Raw genomic sequence first — 17,865 nt, 5'->3', positions numbered from 1 at the left:
TGGGAACTGAGCTAAGTGAATCCAAACCAAGATTCAACAAACCTAAGAGGTCATCACATGTAACACATTTTTTAAGGTCATCAAAGGTCAGGGCCCTCTAGAGGGAGAAGGAGTGGAGGTAGGTGCTTCAAAATACCTTCCCAGGACATACTTTAGCCTATAGGCCTAGACCAATCCCTGAAAGTTTCATTTTCCTAGCTTAACCCCTTTCCATGATAGCCAAAAGTACGTAAAGTACAATTTTACCTTGAGAACTTTGTTAGCAACAGGTTATACATCCTTAGGCAATTCCACCATTTTCTCAATATTGAATTGTTGAATCTCAATTATTAAGTAATAATTTCACCATTAGGCCTATAGTGTTAGGCCAAGTGTAGCATTGAAAATTTTACAGTGTTTCCTTTTGGAAAGTGGGAATGCTAAACTGATACTAAACTTTTAGGTGTGATTAAATAAAATTTGGTGTATAGGCTTATTAAAAAGTAACAATTTCATCACTTTAATATTTAGCTTTGTAGGTTATATAGCCTAGGGCTATGTCTAGGACCAATAAGGAGAAGTGTGAATTGCCATAAACTCATCTATAAGTATCTCAAAGAGCATAAAGTAGGCACTATTCTTTTTTTTCTAGCCTATGTTTCTTTGAGAAGAGCTGTAACTGCTTAGCAGAACTGATCTTAAGACCTAGCTCAACTACGTATCTATAAATATTGGGCTAACAAATAGTTTATCCACGTTGCAACTCTATCTTCTACAAGAAGCAAACACATTGGGAACTGGGCTAAGTGAATCCAAACCAAAATTAAACAAACCTAAGAGGTAAATTTCAAAAGATTCAAAATTGTGTGACAACAACGATGAAAGCGAAGAAATAAAGAGCCGTGTTTTAAGGAGCAAGTGAGCAACGTTTGAAGTATTGGCTTTGTAGACACAAAAAATAGTCGTTCTATTTGATAAACTAAGGTCGTTCAATACCTTCAAGAATCACCCTATTTGGTCATAGAAAAAAGTAAAATCTTAGAAAAACCATTTAACTACTCGAGTGTTCTGCCAGAGATAGAGGTATTCAGAATTAATGAAATCTATCTCATTATAAAGAGTAATTTTGTTTTTATTAAACAGAGCAGAATTTTCTTCTTAAAGTTCAGAAAAGGGAAGTTTCTAAAAACTAGTTTTTCTAGTTTTCTAGAAGTTTCTAGTGTACATGCTTGGAAAACATTAACAACCAGATCAAAAAATTCTCATTGAATAACTTGACATCCTTGGAAGTTTCTAGTTGTACTAACTGCCTTGTTTGACATCTTTGCAGACACAAAATTAGTAAAAGATTATAGGTTTTCTTTGTTTTAGACTAGTCTCTTGTCAGCTTTTGGAAATACTGACTCCTAGGATTCCTTATCAATTTATACCGAAATTGCTTCGGAACCTCCCTAAGGGTCTGGGAAAATTTGATAATGAGCCCTTTGTCTTTGAGCCTGTCAGCCAACGCCAAGACTCGCAAAATGAAATTTTTGATATCAAACGTCCTTAAAATAGGGAAAAACATTCTACCCAAGAATTCTTCGAAGAAAAATGTAGAGCTGCATTAAACCAAAGAAAAAAGAAATGACGCAAATTTAGTATTCAGGGGTTAATGCTGCGTTCCTATTCATCAGAAAGAACACTATAAAAATCGTCAAAGCCCCTTTAAAACGTCTTAAATTCCTTATTAATATCTTTGCTAATGATTTACCAACAAAATTTACCCCATCCCCCTTTAATGGTTTATATATAATTCAAAATGTCCATACGTAATGAATTTTCTATGTATGACTCTTTTCCTTAAAATAATTTATCGGCAGATAAGCATTACAACAGAAAATTCAGCGTATGGAAATTTCATTATATCTATAAAATTCAGGGTATATATTTTATTATTAGGAGTTGTGAGTAAAGTTTATTGGTACACCTTAAAGAATGATATTAGTAAGCATTTTAGAATGTTTTAAGCTTTTAAAATAGTTTTCAAAATGTTATGCTGTTTACTTCTGTAGAGTGGGAAGTGCTACTATTACCATTATTAACAACAAATCACTGTTGCACCAAGCCACCTCGGGTCAGCACAGCTACGCATGATCCTCCTCTATCCCAATCTATACAAAGCCCCCTTTTCTACACCTTCCCAAGAAGTTCCCGTTCCCCTTAAACCTTTCCTTACGAAATCAACCCAACCCATTCCGGGACGGTTTGCTTTTTGTTTGGCCATAGAAGATTGGCCGAGAAGACGATCTTTGGCAATCAGTCATCCTTCATCTGGAGAACGTGTCCTGGCCATGTCAACTTTTTTCTCATTATATCCCTAGAAAGCAGAATTGAACCACATTTTTCGTACAACTTACGGTCTAAAATACGGTCAGTCAGTCATTTGAACTATTAATGAAATCTGTTAGGTCTAGAATGCATGTATTATAGAGTGATTTTTCCTGAATTCAAACTGGGTATCACTAAGAAAACCGTAAGTAGTAAAATGGCTATAAAGTCGTGACTCAGATAATTATTGTAACTTCTGTTGGCTTTAAGTCTCATTTATTTGTCGATCCTGATTTTTGGTAGTTTTACGCTTTGTAGATTAATTGATTCTATTTTTGCTCATTTTTGATTTAATGGAGTTCTTTAATTTTCTTTGAAAAACTTGTTTCACGGAAATTTTTTTTTTAGTTAATTTCTGTTCGTTTTATATTGACATAGCGTTTTCAAGGAAAAAGAAAATAATAGTTTAAAGCTTTTTGGTTTTTCTTTAAGAATTTATAGTTTGGCCTGTTTTTTGTATGCTGGAGAAACTTGATAAACAATATCTAACAACATACACCCTTTTAAAAATCTGCACACAAATAGTAGTGTTTAATTTATTTTTATGTCTCCTCTAGTTGACCTGAAAAAGAACTGAATACCATTCACAAGAAAATCTATCTATGCTCTTTGACAGCTTGGATACACTTACGCTCTTTTGATTAGTCAAATTTTAAGAGCAGAAGTAGTAATAGAAGTAGCCCCGAAAGTTTGAACAGTTTGAACACAATACCCTCAGTCGTTCTTGGGATATTACTGAGATGTCTTATTGTCAATCAGCATGCGCGCAGTGTATTTTAATTTAAACTTAAGGCAACATTTAGTTTTTAAAAATAATGGGCGAATTGCAAAACTGTGGAGGGTTGACCTACGCAATAAGTAGTAGTGACCGACGTATATGTAGTGACGGTCTTGTATCACTACAAGACCATCACTACAAGAATGGTCTTGTAGTGATGCAGTTACGAGACCATTAAGCTATGCTGAACAAAATAGCTATCTTAAATTTTGATTGAAAGTGTTTGGAAAATTATGTGCAAAAGAGGAGGGTTGACTACCCTTCAATCACTTCTGACTCTTAAAAACGGTGCTAGAACTTTGAATCTCCAATCAAATTAGCTCCTTCAGAATATCAATAGTATTACTAGCTATGATAGAGCAGCGCTGCCTATGATATTGCTTATATGCCCTTTTAATACATGTATGCATATATTTTTTTCGTTTAATTGAAACTCCCCGTAAACGTTTCAACTTAATGCCCTTAATGTCCTTAGTTACAATAACTGTCGAAATAGCAGTAAAAGTATGCCCATATTGTCTTCTGGCTAAATCAAAATCCGTCATGACTTACCCTGAAAGGTCTAACTTACTAATGTAAGCTGTTATTATGATATTGCTTTGTCACCCTATTGACAATCTACATGATCATAGTTCGTTTTGATTTAGTTCAGACATCCACCTAAATATTCCTTGAAAGCTTCACCTTAATACCTTTAGCTTGTGTAGTAGTAATATTTCTAGTAGCAGTAGTTCTAGTTATTTGGCAGTGAATATTTCAAAAACGAATTTCATGACATTTCGTAGAAAAGGAGTTCCATGTGTTTTTAGATAAAAAAAATTGTTTTTAATGGTAAATTTTTAAAGCAAGTAAATAGTGTTAAATACTTAGGCTTTAGTCTTCATTTTAACTTAAGTTGGAAATCGTATTATGATCTTATGACAGTTAAGATTTCGAGAGGTCTGGGTTTGATAAGAAAACTGAAAAATCAACTACCGTCAAATGTTTTACTTTTACTGTATCATTCTATTGTTTCCCTGTTTTATCGCATGGTTGCATGCTATGGACTGGTAGTTTTATTTCAAGTTTTAGAAAGGCCCAAATTTTACAGAATAAAATAATTCGATTTTGTGGTTATTATATTCAGTTTGAAAATAGTACGTTGGATTGCTCTACAAGTTTGAAAATTTTAAATATTTATCAGTTACGGGATTACCACTTAGCAGTTAATATTTATCAATGTTTGAATAAGTGTCCACCAGAGCTATTTTGGGAAATTTTTAGGGCTAATTTATCTTGCCACTGTTATGAGACTATAAATGCATATGACCTTGCATCTGAGCTCTGGAGTACTCAATTATTCTGCCTCGTTTTGCGGGACAGGGGGTGTGGAATACCCTCTCAGATAGTATTAGGCAGGCTTAAAATGTAAGCCACCTCAAGAGTAGATTGAAGCGTTACCTTTTGGGTGATAATTGAGAATGATTAGAAAGTCGTATTTTATTTCTCTTTATTTTTTATTTGTTTATGTAGTAGTTGTAAAGCTGTATAATAATGAATTTGCAGTCACCGTAAACAAACCTTCGGGTTTTTGTAGATGGCTGCTGTATTTTTTTTGGAATTTTTTTATGTTAAATAAATTAATTTGATCTGAAAAAATTTTGATCTGAGACAGTCATTTTATTCTAAATAGTCCAAAGATCATATAACAAGGCTTTTGGGTTGATACAAACCACCGGAGCCTGGGGGCGAGGGTTGTAAGTTATGTCACGGGGACATTTAAGTTTTTATGGATGGGGAGCTTGTTTAACCTTAGAAGAGTCCCATTTGGTTGAAAATTTGAATTTATAGTTCTCTTTTAAGAGTCAAAAGTGATGGAAGGTATTTAACTCCCCTTCCCTCCCTGACAACCCCTCTTTTTACCAAACGTATCTGATTAAAATTATGAGATAGCGATTTTGTTCCAAGTAGTCCAAAGAACATATAATTATGCGTCTAGGGTTGACACAACCCTCAAACACCCTGGGGATAGGGTTGTAAGCTATGCCATGAGGGCATATAAGCTTTTTGGAAATTAATTTAAAAAAAACTAAAAAATAAATAAATCTTAAAACGAGTGAAACTTAAATTGAATATGCAAATCAAGCTTGAAACGAACAAAAATCACAACACACAAGAGTTTGGGTATTGCCTCCTTCTCTCACTGTAAAAATCTAAAACATACTGCGTCATTGGCGCTCTACTTAAAACCAATTTTATTAAAAATATTTTCTTTTGTACTTAATATTGAAAATAAACATTAAAACTATAGTAAAATTTTGAACTGATCAGCTTTCAGCAATTAATATCATTATGCATCAACTATTCAGTTTAATGTACTAGCTCTTTCCAAAGTTGTTCAAGACGAATATAGTTTCGCTACAAACAAGAGTTTGGATACTGTCCCTTTCCTTAACTGTAAGTAATTACCAAAAGCCTACTCTGTCATTGACGCTTAATTAAAAACAAGTCGTATTACAAATATTTTTCTTTTCCAGCTCTTACAGTATCACAAATGAAAATTAAATGACAGTAAAATAAATTCTTGAACTGATGGATCTTTCAACAATTAATATCATTATGCATCAAATATTCAATTTGATGTTGTTTAGACTTTCCTAGACTTTTCAAGACGCGTATAGTTTTCCGTAAAGCGCCAATGACGTTATACTCAAACTATTAGTAGGTTATACTCAAACTATATACTCAAGGAGGCGATACTCAGACTCTTGTTTGTGGTGATTTTTGTTAGTTTCAAACTTGATTTGCATATTCAATTTAAGTTTCACTCGTTTTAAGATTTATTTATTCATTCACATTAATATTTATTGTATGTTTGTTTGCATTGACTGTTTATTTAATTTCTGTTCGTTTTAAATTTCATTTATACTTCAATAGCAAAATATTTTTTTTCGTTTTAAGCTTGATTTTCATATTCAATCTAAGCATTACTCGCTTTAAGATCTATTTATTCATTTATATTATTACTTGTTGTATGTTTTTTGCTATGATTGTTTATTTAATTTCTGTTCGTTATGGAGTTTCATTTATTCTTTACTAGTAATTTCTAGTCGTTTTGAGTTTGAAATTTAACAGGTATTTGTATCTGCTGACCTTAAGTTTAAAATGGCCTTTACTTTTCTTTGAAAAACCTACTTTTCGGAAAGTTTTTTTTTGTAATTATTTCTGTTCGTTTTTGATTGTTTGTTCGCTCGTATAAACTCTCTAAAGTTTATACTGGTATCCCTTCTATAAGAATCATGTGTATCCCCAAAGTATAACTTACAACGTCTGTCCCTGGGTCCGGGGGGGGGGGTGTCGACCCCGGAGTTTTAAGATCTGATGTTTGAACTATTTTTACCAAAATGGTCACCTCAATTTCTTATCGGATGGGTTTATCCATCCGATAAACCCAAAGGTATGGAGGGCGGGAGGGGCGAGTTTCCATCCGATCTTTTTTACTCTGAGAAAATGAACTAGAACATTTAATTTCATTCAAATAAGCCCTCTCTGAAGTTTATATCTGACCTTTGAACTATTAAAAAAAAACGGCCATCTCAAAATATGTATCGGATGGGTTTTGGGGAAAAAAGGACATGAAGGGGGCTAGGGGCATTCCAATCTCTTTTGACTCTTAAAAATTGAGCTAAAACTTTCAAATTCCATTCAAATCAGACCTCTCTGAGGTTTATACGAGCACTCCTTCCATAAGAACTATATATCCTCCAGGACATAACTTGCAACGCCTGCCCCCGGGCCCTAGGTGGTTGTGTCGAAATCGGAGTTTTTATCTGACCTTTGAAGTATTTTTAACAAAATGGCTATCTCAAAAATTTTATCGGATGCATTTGGGGGGAAAGGGGCGTGGGGGGATAGTTGTCCTCTGTTGTCTTTTGACTCTTAAAAACCGAAGTAGAACATTCAATTTCCAATCAAATGAGCCCTCTCTGAAGTTTATACGAGCATCCCTTCCACAACAGCTGTATATGCCCCCAGGGACAACTTACAGCGCCTATCTCGGGTCCTGAAGGATTGTATCAACCCTGGAGTTTTTGTTATACGATTTTTGAACCATTTTGAAAAAAATGGCTCTCTCAAAGTTTTTATCGGATGGGTTTAAGAAAAATAGGGTCTGGAGAGGGGGGGCTATTTGCCCTCCGATCTCTTTTGACTCTTAAAAAGTGAGCGAGAACTTTCAATTTTCATTCATACGAGCCCTCTCCGAAGTTTATACGAGGATCCTTTCCATAAGAACTATATATGCCCCCCGAGCATTAGTAACAACGCCTGCGTCTGGACCCTGGGGGGTTGTGTCGACCCCGGAGTTTTTGTTATATTATCTGTGAACTATTTTAAAAAAAATGGCTCAAAGTTCTTATTGGATAGATCTGAGGAAAAAAGCGCATGGAGGGGGGAGGGATAGTTGCCCTACAATATCTTTTGACTCTTTAAAAGTGAACTAGAACTCTCAATTTCTAATAAATTGAGCGTTCTCCGAAGTTTATACGAGCATACCTTCCATAAGAACCATATGAGCCTCCATAGCTTTTGAACCTTTTGAACTATTTTTAATGAAATGGCTATTTTAAAGTTTTATCGGTTGGGCTTGGGGAAATAAGAGTGTGGAGGGGGGGGGGCTAGTTACCCTCGGATATCTTTTGACTTTAAAAAAGGGAACTGGATCTTTCAATTTCCAGTCAAATAAGCCCTCTCTGAAGTTTATACGAGCATCTCTTTCATAAGAACCATATACGCCCCCAGGAAAACACCTAAAATGCCTACCTTCCGGGCCCTGGGGGTTGTGTTGACACCGGAGTTTTTTTATCTAATTTTTGAAAAGTTTTCAAAAAACTGGCTATCTCAAAATTTGTAGCAGATGGGTTTGGAAAAAAGGCCGTGGGGGGGGGGGTAGTTGCCCTTAACTTTCTTGATTCTTAAAAAGTAAACTAGAACTTTGGATTTCCAATCATGAAGTTCCCTCTATGAAGTTTATACGAGCATCCCTTTCATAAGAACCATACATGCCTTTAGGGCCTAACTTACAACACCTTCCCCTGGGCCCTGGGGGTTGTATTGACACCGGAGTTTTTCTTATTTGACCTTTGAGCTATTTTTAACAAAATGTCTATCTATAAATTTTCATCAGATGGGTTTGGAAAAAGAAGGCGTGGGGGGGGGGGAGTTGCCCTCGGATCTCTTTTAACTATTAAAAAGTGATCTCAAGCTTTCAGTTTCCAATCAAATGAGCACTCTCTGAAGTTTATACGAGCATCCCTTTCATAAGAACCATATATACCCCAGGGCAAAATTTACAACGCCAGCCCCCAGGCCCTGGGGGGTTGTGTCGGCACTTGAGTTTTGTTATCTGACTTTTGAATAATTTTTAGCTTAATGGTTGTCTCAAAATTTTTATCAGATGCATTTGGGGAAATAGGGGCGTGGGGGGGGGGGGCTAGTTGCCCTGTAATCTCTTTTGACTCTCAGAAACGGAACTAGAACTTTCAATTTCCAATCAAATAAGCCTTCTCTGAAGTTTTTAGGAGCATCCATTCAATAAGAACCATATATTCTCCCGGGGCATAACTTACAAAACCTGCCCTTGGGCCCTGGGGGGCTGTGTTGACCCCTGAGTTTTCTATATATAGTCTGAGAACTATTTTAAAAAGAGCTATCTCAAAGTTCTTATCGGATGGGTTTGAGGAAAAAGGGCGGGAGGGGAAAGGGGGCTAGGGGCCTTCCAATATCTTTTGACTCTTAAAAAGTGAACTAGAACTTTCAATTTCCAATCAAATGAGCCCTCTTTGAAATTAATACGAGTATCCCTTCCGCAAGACCCATATATGCCCCCAGGGCATAACTTACAGCGCCTGCCCCCGGGCCTGGGGGGTTCTGTCAACAACGGAATTTTGGTTATATGACCTTTTAACTACTTTTAACAAAATAGCTATCCATAAAAGTTCCATTTGAACTATATATTCCCCCAGGGCATAACTTAAAACGCCTGCCGTTGGGCCCTCGGGGGCATTTTCGACCTCGGTGTTTTCGTTATATGGTCTTAAAACTATTTTTTTTTAAAATGGCTATCTCAAAGCTCTTATCAGATGCTTTCGAAAAAAAGGGCCTGGAGGGGGGGGGGGGGGCTAGTCACCAACCAAACTCTTTCGACTCTTAAAAAATGAACAAGAACTTTCAATTTCCAATGAAATGAGCCCTTTCTGAAGTTTATACTAGCGTCCCTTTCATAAGAACCACATATACCACAGGGCATAACTTACAACGCCTGCCCCCGAGCCCTTGTGGGTTGTGTCGACCCCTGAGTTTTTCTTATCTGACTTTTGAACAATTTTTAACTTAACCGCTATCTCAAAATTTTTATCGGATGCATTTGGGGTAAAGGGGGCTTGGGGGAGGGGCTAGTTGCCCTCCACTCTCTTTTGACTCTCAAAAACTGAACTAGAACGTTCAATTTCCAATCAAATGAGCCCTTTCTGAAGGTCTTAGGAGCATCCCTTCCATAAAAACTATGTATTCTGCCAGGGCATAATTTACAACGCCTGCCATCGGGTCCTGGGGGGTTGTGTCTACCCTGAAGTTTTTGTTATATGGTCTTAGAACTATTTTTTTTTTAAATGGCTATCTCAAAGCTCTTATCAGATGATTTCGAGAAAAAAAGGGCGTGGAAGGGGGGGATAGGTTCCCTCCATTCTCTTTTGACTCTTAAAAAGTGAAATAGAACTTTCGATTTCCGATCAAATGAGCCCTCTTTGAAGTTTATACGAGCATCCTTTTCATAAGAACCATATATGCCCGCAGGGCATAACTTAAAACACCTGCCCCGGGCCCTGGGGGGTTGTTAACTATTTTTAACAAAACAGCTATATCAAAATATTTAACGGATGCATTTGGGAAAACAGGGCGTTGGGGGGGGGGAGATTACCCTCCGAGATCTTTTGACGCTTAAAAAGTGAACTAGAACTTTCTATTTCCAATCAGATGAACACTCTCTGAAATTTATAAGAGCATTCCTTCCATAAGAACCATATATGCCCCCAGGGCATAACTTATAACCCTTTACCTGAAGACTGTGGGATGAGTGTCCTGCTCAAAGATATAATTTCAAGAACTTTCAATAACGTTGAACAAAATGGCTATCTCAAAATTTTGATTGGATGTGTTTGGGGAAATGGTGGATGTGAAAGGGGTGCTAGTTGCCTTCCAATCACTTTCGACTATTAAAAAGGGAACAAGTACCTTCAATTTCCAATCGAATAAGCTCTTTTTGAAGTTTCTACGACAACACTGTCTATAAAAACCTTATATGCCCCCAGGGCATAGTTTACAACCCGTGCCCTGAGGGCTGCGGGGGAGTGTCCTCCACAAAAACATAATTTTTATCTGGAAATCAATAAGTAGAACAAAATGGCTATCTCAAAATTTTGATTGGATGTGTTTGGGGAAATGGTGGGCGTGGAAGGTGTGTTAGTTGCCTTCCAATCATTTTGACCCTTAAAAAGGGCACTAGAATTCTCTATTTCCAATCGCATGAGTCCCCTTTGAAGTTTATACGACGACCCCTTCCATATGAAGTGCCTCTAAAGAAAAAAATAATAAATAATGGAACCGTATGGTCTTTACTATAGGCAACGCTGTATCGTTGCCTCTGATAGGCGGTCGTATAAACTTCAGATGAGGCTCATTTGATTTTAAATTGGAAGTTATAGTGCCCCTTTGTTAGAGTCGAAGTGATTCGAGAGCAACGAGCCCCCCCCCTCCAGGCTCATCATTTCCCTTAACAGATCATAATTTAGAAATAAAATTTTTTTTATTGTAGTTGAAGGGTCTGGAAATTATGTCTGTGAGGAAGATATTCCATCCCTACAGCTCTCAGGGCAAGGGTTCTAAGTTATGTCCTGGGGGCATATAAGATTCTTATAGAGAGGGTGGTCATATATGCTATGGAGGGGCTCACGGGATTGGTAATCAGAAGTTCTAGTGCCCTTTTTAAGAGTCAAAGTGATCGGAGGGCAGCTAACCCCCCCCCCCCCCTCCCGCACACGTCTTGTTTTATGGAGATGAATCCAGTAGAAATTTTTAGATAGTCCTTTTGTACAAAATAGTTCAAAGAATATATAACAAGTTTTTGGGTTGATACAACCCACCAGAGCCTTAGGGCGAGGGTTTTGAATTATGCCCCTGGGGTATTTAAGATTCTTAAGGAAGGGATGGTTGTATAAACTTTAGAGGTGACTCATTTGGTTGAAATTAGAAGTTCTAGTTCCCTTTTAAGAGTCAAAAGTGATGTCAATGCCTCTAGGGTTGACCCCACCCCCAGAGCCCTTAGCCAAGGGCTTTGAGTTACGCCCTTGGGGCTTATAAGCTTTTTATGGAATGGGAGGTCGTATTGAATTCAGATGGGTCTCCTTTGACTTTAAATTGGAAGTTATAGTGCCCTTTTTAAGAGTCAAAGTGATTTGAGAGCGAAAAAAAAATAATAATAAATAATAAAACATTGGAGCCGTATGGCCTTTACTATAGGCAACGCTGTATCGTTGCCTCTGATAGGCGGTCGTATAAACTTCAGATGAGGCTCATTTGATTTTAAATTGGAAGTTATAGTGCCCCTTTGTTAGAGTCGAAGTGATTCGAGAGCAACGAGCCCCCCCTCCAGGCTCATCATTTCCCTTAAGAGATCATAATTTAGAAATATTTTTTTTTTCATTGTAGTTGAAGGGTCTGGAAATTATGTCTGTGAGGAAGATATTCCATCTCTACAGGTCGCAGGGCAAGGGTTGTAAGTTATTTCCTGGGGGCATATAAGATTCTTATAGAGAGGGTGGTCGTATATGCTTTGGAGGGGCTCACAGGATTGGTAATCAGAAGTTCTAGTGCCCTTTTTAAGAGTCAAAGTGATCGGAGGGCCGCTACCCCCCCCCCGCACACTTCTTGTTTTATGGAGATGAATCCAGTAGAAATTTTGAGATAGTCCTTTTGTACAAAATAGTCCAAAGATCATATAACAAGTTTTTGGGTTGATACAAACCTTCAGAGCCTTAGGGCGAGGGTTTTAAGTTATACTCCTAGGGTATTTAAGGTTCTTATGGAAGGGATGGCTGTATGAACTTTAGAGGTGGCTCATTTGGTTGAAATTGGAAATTCTAGTTCCCCCTTAAGAGTCAATAGTGATGGCGGGCAACTAGCCCCGCCCCCCTCTCCTACTAACCCTCTTTTCACCAAATGCGTATGATTGAAATTATGCGATGGTAATTTTATTTAAAATAGTCCAAAGAACATATGTCAATGCCTCCAGGGTTGAACCCCCCCCCCCAGAGCCCCTAGGCAAGGGCTTTGAATTACGTCCTTGGGGCTAATAAGCTTTTTATGGAATGGGTGGTCGTATTGAATTCAGATGGGTCTCCTTCGATTTTAAATTGGAAGTTATAGTGCCCTTTTTAAGAGTCAAAGTGATTTGAGAGCAACCACTCCTCCCCCCCCCCCAATGCCCATCATTTCCCAAAGCAAACATAAAAAAAAGTTCTGAGACATCAATTATTTCAGCATTGTCCAAAAGCTCAGTAGTTATGTGTTTGGGGATGTCAACCCCCTCCCCCCGAGGCCTCAGTACAATGGCTGTAAATTACGCAATTTGTTCATTATTTACATATAGTATTTGTTATTGAGGAAAGGTATTCATGTTTGACTTTTAATTTCCCAAAATTCGAAGGGTATTAAGATGTGTCTTTCAGTGAATGCTGAGGGGAGCGTTGAACTAAATCAAAATATGTTATGTGTATGTGGGTTGTCAAAAGGGTGTAACTCAGAAGTGACTGATTATAATAATTTGGAATTTTCAGGAAATGATAAGGGATATGATCAATTGACCAAAAAGGCAATATTTGCACGCTACTACTACTACAACTACTGCTGCTACTACAGCTACCACAAGTACTATTACTACCACTACTATCACTAAAATTACTACTTCTGTAGCGAGTAATTCTAAGGCAGAAGATATTGAAAAAAATATGTGAGGAAATGTTGAGGGGAAAGTTAAATTAAATCAAAACATACTATATGTATACAGATTGCTGATACGGGCATATGAGAAATATTTTTGAAACGGCTTATCGTACCAAGAGAAAACTTAAGGGGCATCATGAGTGGGATGTTCAGTTGACCAAAAGGAAAAATGTACCTACTACTACTGCTATTAATCATGCTGCTACTCCTATTACTACTAATAATTAATTTAAAAAATTTTTCCTCAAGACGGATTTTTCAAAGAAAAGTAAACAGCTCCATTAAGCCAAGAGTGAACAAAAATAAAGTCAAATAATCTTCCAAGCGTTAAACTACCACAAATCACTATCAATAAATAAATGAAACTCATAACGAACAGAAAATACAATAAATAGAAGTAGAAAGGGGTAAGAAGGTCCGAGATACACATAATTTATTCATGGTTTATTGGTCCATGAAGGGGGCTAGATTTCTGAGAAATTGACTTGCATAATCGACGGGGAATTATCGATTCTAACGGGGATTTTATTTTTAAATATGGCTTCTCTGGTCTTTAGGTCTGAGAGATAAATTAATATTCTATTTTTAAATATAGCTTCTCTGGTCTTTAGGTCTGAGAGGTAAATATTAATATTCTATCGAAGCCATAATAGTGCAACGAGGAACACCTTCGATTTTTTCATAAATTCGAGCGAGATCAGAAAAGATTGAATATATTTTACATGGGAAATGGTTTCCTGGGAATTTCAAATGTGACAGAGCAAAAGGATGCCGAACCAAGCAACAAAAGAACACGCAGAAATTACTTTTAGGGGATTAGTTGGGCGAAATCGGGATTTTTTGGGTGAAACAGTTTGAGACATTTTAGAGGATGATTTGGGGTGAAACTCTGTGGTCGTAATAATACACAAGTTCCATTTGAACAGTGTTGTATGTTCCCCTACACCAACCCTCAAGGGCCCCCCTCTCCCAACTTTTTGGCCCCCCCTTTTTTACACTTTTTTTGCGCGCTTGAGACACAGAAGGGCCCCCAAAGGCCCCCTCTCCCCCCATTATTTAAATACTTTTTTTTACATGCCTGAGACACAGAAGGGCCCCCTCTCCCAACTTTTTGGCCCCCCCCCATTTTTTAAAATTTTTTTTTGCATACTTGAGACACAAAAGGGCCCCCTCTCCCGGGCCCCAAAAGGCCCCCCCCCAACTTTTTTTGCCCCCCTCCCCCCATTTTTTAATACTTTGTTTTGCGCACTTGACACACAAAAGGGCCCCTCTCCCCCAAACTTTTTGGGCCCCTCCCCCCATTAGTGTTTTGTCGTGGTTTACCTTGTCACTGTTACATTCTCTTGATGTTTTAAAGTTCAATTTTGGATTTTTTTCGTTGAAATGTAAGAGTTGGAATATTTCAATAGTGTTTTGTCGTGGTTTACCTTGTCACTGTTACATTCTCTTGACGTTTCAAAGTTCATTTTAGATTTTTTTCTCCTTGAAATGTAAGAGTTGGAATATTTCAGTAGTGTTTTCTTGTAAATAGCGACGAAGACCACACTGCCTTTCCATAACAAACAACAAAAGTACGAAGAACAATAGAGAAATCTTTTTGCAAGACAGTGGAGATAATTTGAATGAAAATTTCGGCCCTATGTCCAAGGGCCGTCCTCAGCAAGACAAAAATATATAAAAGAAGAAACACTCACAACAACATGCGACCAATAAAACCAAAAAGTAAAAATTTTTCAAAGCAGTCCTAGCATCCTTACTTCAGCGACGTTCAACCAGAACTGATAAAAAGTAAGGTAAAACAAGGCGATTCAATGAGATAAAAGAAAAATAAATTAAAAACACGTTATTATTGCTAATCCTGCCTTTTTGGCAGCTAACCTCAAAGGTCTTTTTGTGACAGGTTCTGTGTTAATGTCTATCGGTTTTTTGTAAATATTTTGTAAGATCATTTTTAATTAAATTTGTGTATAGAGCATTTAGTGTATATTCCCCCAAGTCCCTATTTAAGGAAATATTATTATTAATCTTAAGTCTGATTTCAATTGATTCTCGGACTACCTGCTTTGTGCCTAGGTCATTGCTAATAAGGGCGGATTCATCAAAAGTACATTATGGCTAGGATTTTCAAAAATAAGGCTGCCTAATGCAGAATCAGATGAAACAGCGGAAATATTAGAATTTAGCTCTTTGACTATATCATCTTTATGCTGTTGTATGCGCTTTTCTAAATTCTGGTGTGTTCTACCTATATAATATTTGCCACAATCGCATGGTATTTGATAGACCCCTCTTTGGCGAGTAACTTGGGTTTTATCTTTACCAGAATTGAAAAAATTTATGATTCTAAAATTATTTGTGAATACTACATACAGATTATTTTTTCTGCAAACTTTTTTAAGATTTGTAGTGATTTTTGGGATGTAGGTGGTAGGGGAGGTAAATTATGTTTAAGGGCTTGTCAGAAATATCACTTGGTAAACTATCATTAATTTTACGGGAACGTCTTTTCAGTCTACAGTTAATTACACTATTAATAAATAAAATAGAATGCCCATTTCCAAAAAGTATGTCCATGATAAATTTTAATTCTGCTGTGATGTGGAAATCAGAACAAATATTTAGGGCACGATTGACGAGAGATATTACGACAGCTCTTTTAACTTGTGGGGGGTGGTTTGATTTAAAATACAAATACCTATTATTTTGTTTTGGTTTTCTATAAATAGTAAAATTGAGTTTATCGAACCTACGAATAACTAACACATCTAGGAATGGGATTTTATTTGCGATTTCGATTTTTAAAGTAAACTGTAAATTTCTATCGTATGTATTAAGGTGATCAAAAATGAGCTTAAGGGACATACTTTTTGGAAATGGGTATCGTATTTTATTTATTAATAGTGTAATTAACTGTAGACTGAAAAGACATTCCCGTAAAATTAATGATACTTTACAAAGTGAGATTTCTGACAAGCCCTTAAACATAATTTACCTCCCCTACATCCCAAAAGTCACTACCAATCTTAAAAAAGTTTGCACAAAAAATAATCTGTATGTAGTATTCACAAATAATTTTAGAATCATAAATTTTCTAAATTTTGGTAAATATAAAACCCCAGTTACTCGCCAAAGAGGGGTCTATCAAATACCATGCGATTGTGGCAAATATTATATACGTAGAACACACCAGAATTTAGAAAAGCGCATACAACAGCATAAAGATGATATAGTCAAAGCTCTAAATTCTAATATTTCCGCTGTTTCATCTGATTCTGCATTAGGCAGCCATATTTTTGAAAATCCTAACCACAATATACTTTTTGGTGAATCCGCCCTTATTAGCAATGACCTAGGCATAAAGCAGGTAGTCCAAGAATCAATTGAAATCAGACTTAAGATTAATAATAATATTTCCTTAAATAGTGACTTGGGGGAATATACACTAAATGCTCTATACACAAATTTAATTAAAAATAATCGTACAAAATATTTTAAAAAACCGATAGACCTTAACACAGAACCGGTCACAAAAAGACCTTTGAGGCTAGCTGCCAAAAAGGCTGGATTAGCAATAAGAAAGTGTTTTTAATTTCTTTTTCTTTCAGCTCATTGAATCGCCTTGTTTTACCTTACTTTTTATCAGTCCTGGTTGAACTTCGTTGAAGTAAGGATGCTAGGACTGCTTTGAAAAATTTTTACTTTTTGGTTTTATTGGTCGCATGTTGTTGTGAGTCTTTTCTTTCATATATTTTTGTCTTGCTGAGGACGGCCCTTGGACATAGCGCCGAAATATTCATTCAAATTATCTCCACTGTCTTGCAAAAAGATTTCCCTATTGTTCTTTGTACTTTTGTTGTGTGTTTTCTCGTGGTTTACCTTGTCACTGTTACATTCTCTTGATGTTTAAAGGTTCATTTTAGATTTTTCTTCCTTGAAATGTAAGAGTTGGAATATTTCAGTAGTGTTTTGTCGTGGTTTGCCTTGTCACTGTTACATTCTCTTGATGTTTCAAAGTTCATTTTGGATTACTTTCGTTGAAATGTAAGAGCTGGCATATTTCAGTAGTGTTCTGTCATGGTTTACCTTATCACTGTGACATTCTCTTAATGTTTCAAAGTTCATTTTCGTTTACATTAGCAGAAATGTAGGAGTGGGAATATTTAAATATTGTTTGTCGTGGTTTACCTTGTCACTGTTACATTCTCTTGATGTTTCAAAGTAGATTTTGGATTTTTTTTTTGTTGAAATGTAAGAGTTGGCATATTTCAATACTGTTTTCTCGTGGTTTACCTTGTCACTGTTACATTCTCTTGATGCTTCAAAGTTCATTTTGGATCTTTTGTTTTGTTGAAATGTAAGAGTTGGAATATTGCAGTAGTGTTCGTTGTGGTTTACCTTGTCACTTTTACATTCTCTTGATGTTTCAAAGTTCATTTTAGATTTTTTTTCCCTTGAAATGTAAGAGTTGGAATATTTCAGTAGTGTTTTGTCTTGGTTTACCTTGTCACTGTTACATTCTCTTGATGTTTCAAAGTTCATATCGGATTTTTTTTCCTTGATAGGTAAGAGTTGAGATATTTCTAGAATTGTTTTGTCGTGGTTCACCTTTCCACCGTTGCATTCTTATGATTCTTCAAATTAATTTTTAATTTTCTTCGTTGAAGTGTAAGAGTTGGAATATTTCAGTAGTGTTTGTCGTGGTT

At 36.5% G+C, this 17,865-nt stretch overlaps 1 protein-coding gene across 1 annotated transcript in view; it reads right to left on the bottom strand.

Moving 5' to 3' along the window:
* lolal (longitudinals lacking protein-like) overlaps positions 1-875 on the bottom strand; it is a 33,321-nt gene extending 32,446 nt beyond the window's left edge. Inside the window, exon 1 of the mRNA XM_089096612.1 lies at positions 813-875. The gene's annotated coding sequence lies outside the window, so the exon portion shown is untranslated. The remainder of the gene's footprint in view (positions 1-812) is intronic.
* Positions 876-17,865: the final 16,990 nt, after the last annotated feature.

Source organism: Artemia sp. Qi Xiang Cuo, chromosome 11 (assembly GCF_049724085.1).
Source record: "Artemia sp. Qi Xiang Cuo chromosome 11, ASM4972408v1, whole genome shotgun sequence".
NCBI classification, from domain to species: Eukaryota; Metazoa; Arthropoda; class Branchiopoda; order Anostraca; family Artemiidae; genus Artemia; species Artemia sp. Qi Xiang Cuo.
The sequence above is the reverse complement of the archived record's forward strand: the minus strand, read 5'-3'. Positions and strand labels throughout refer to the sequence as shown.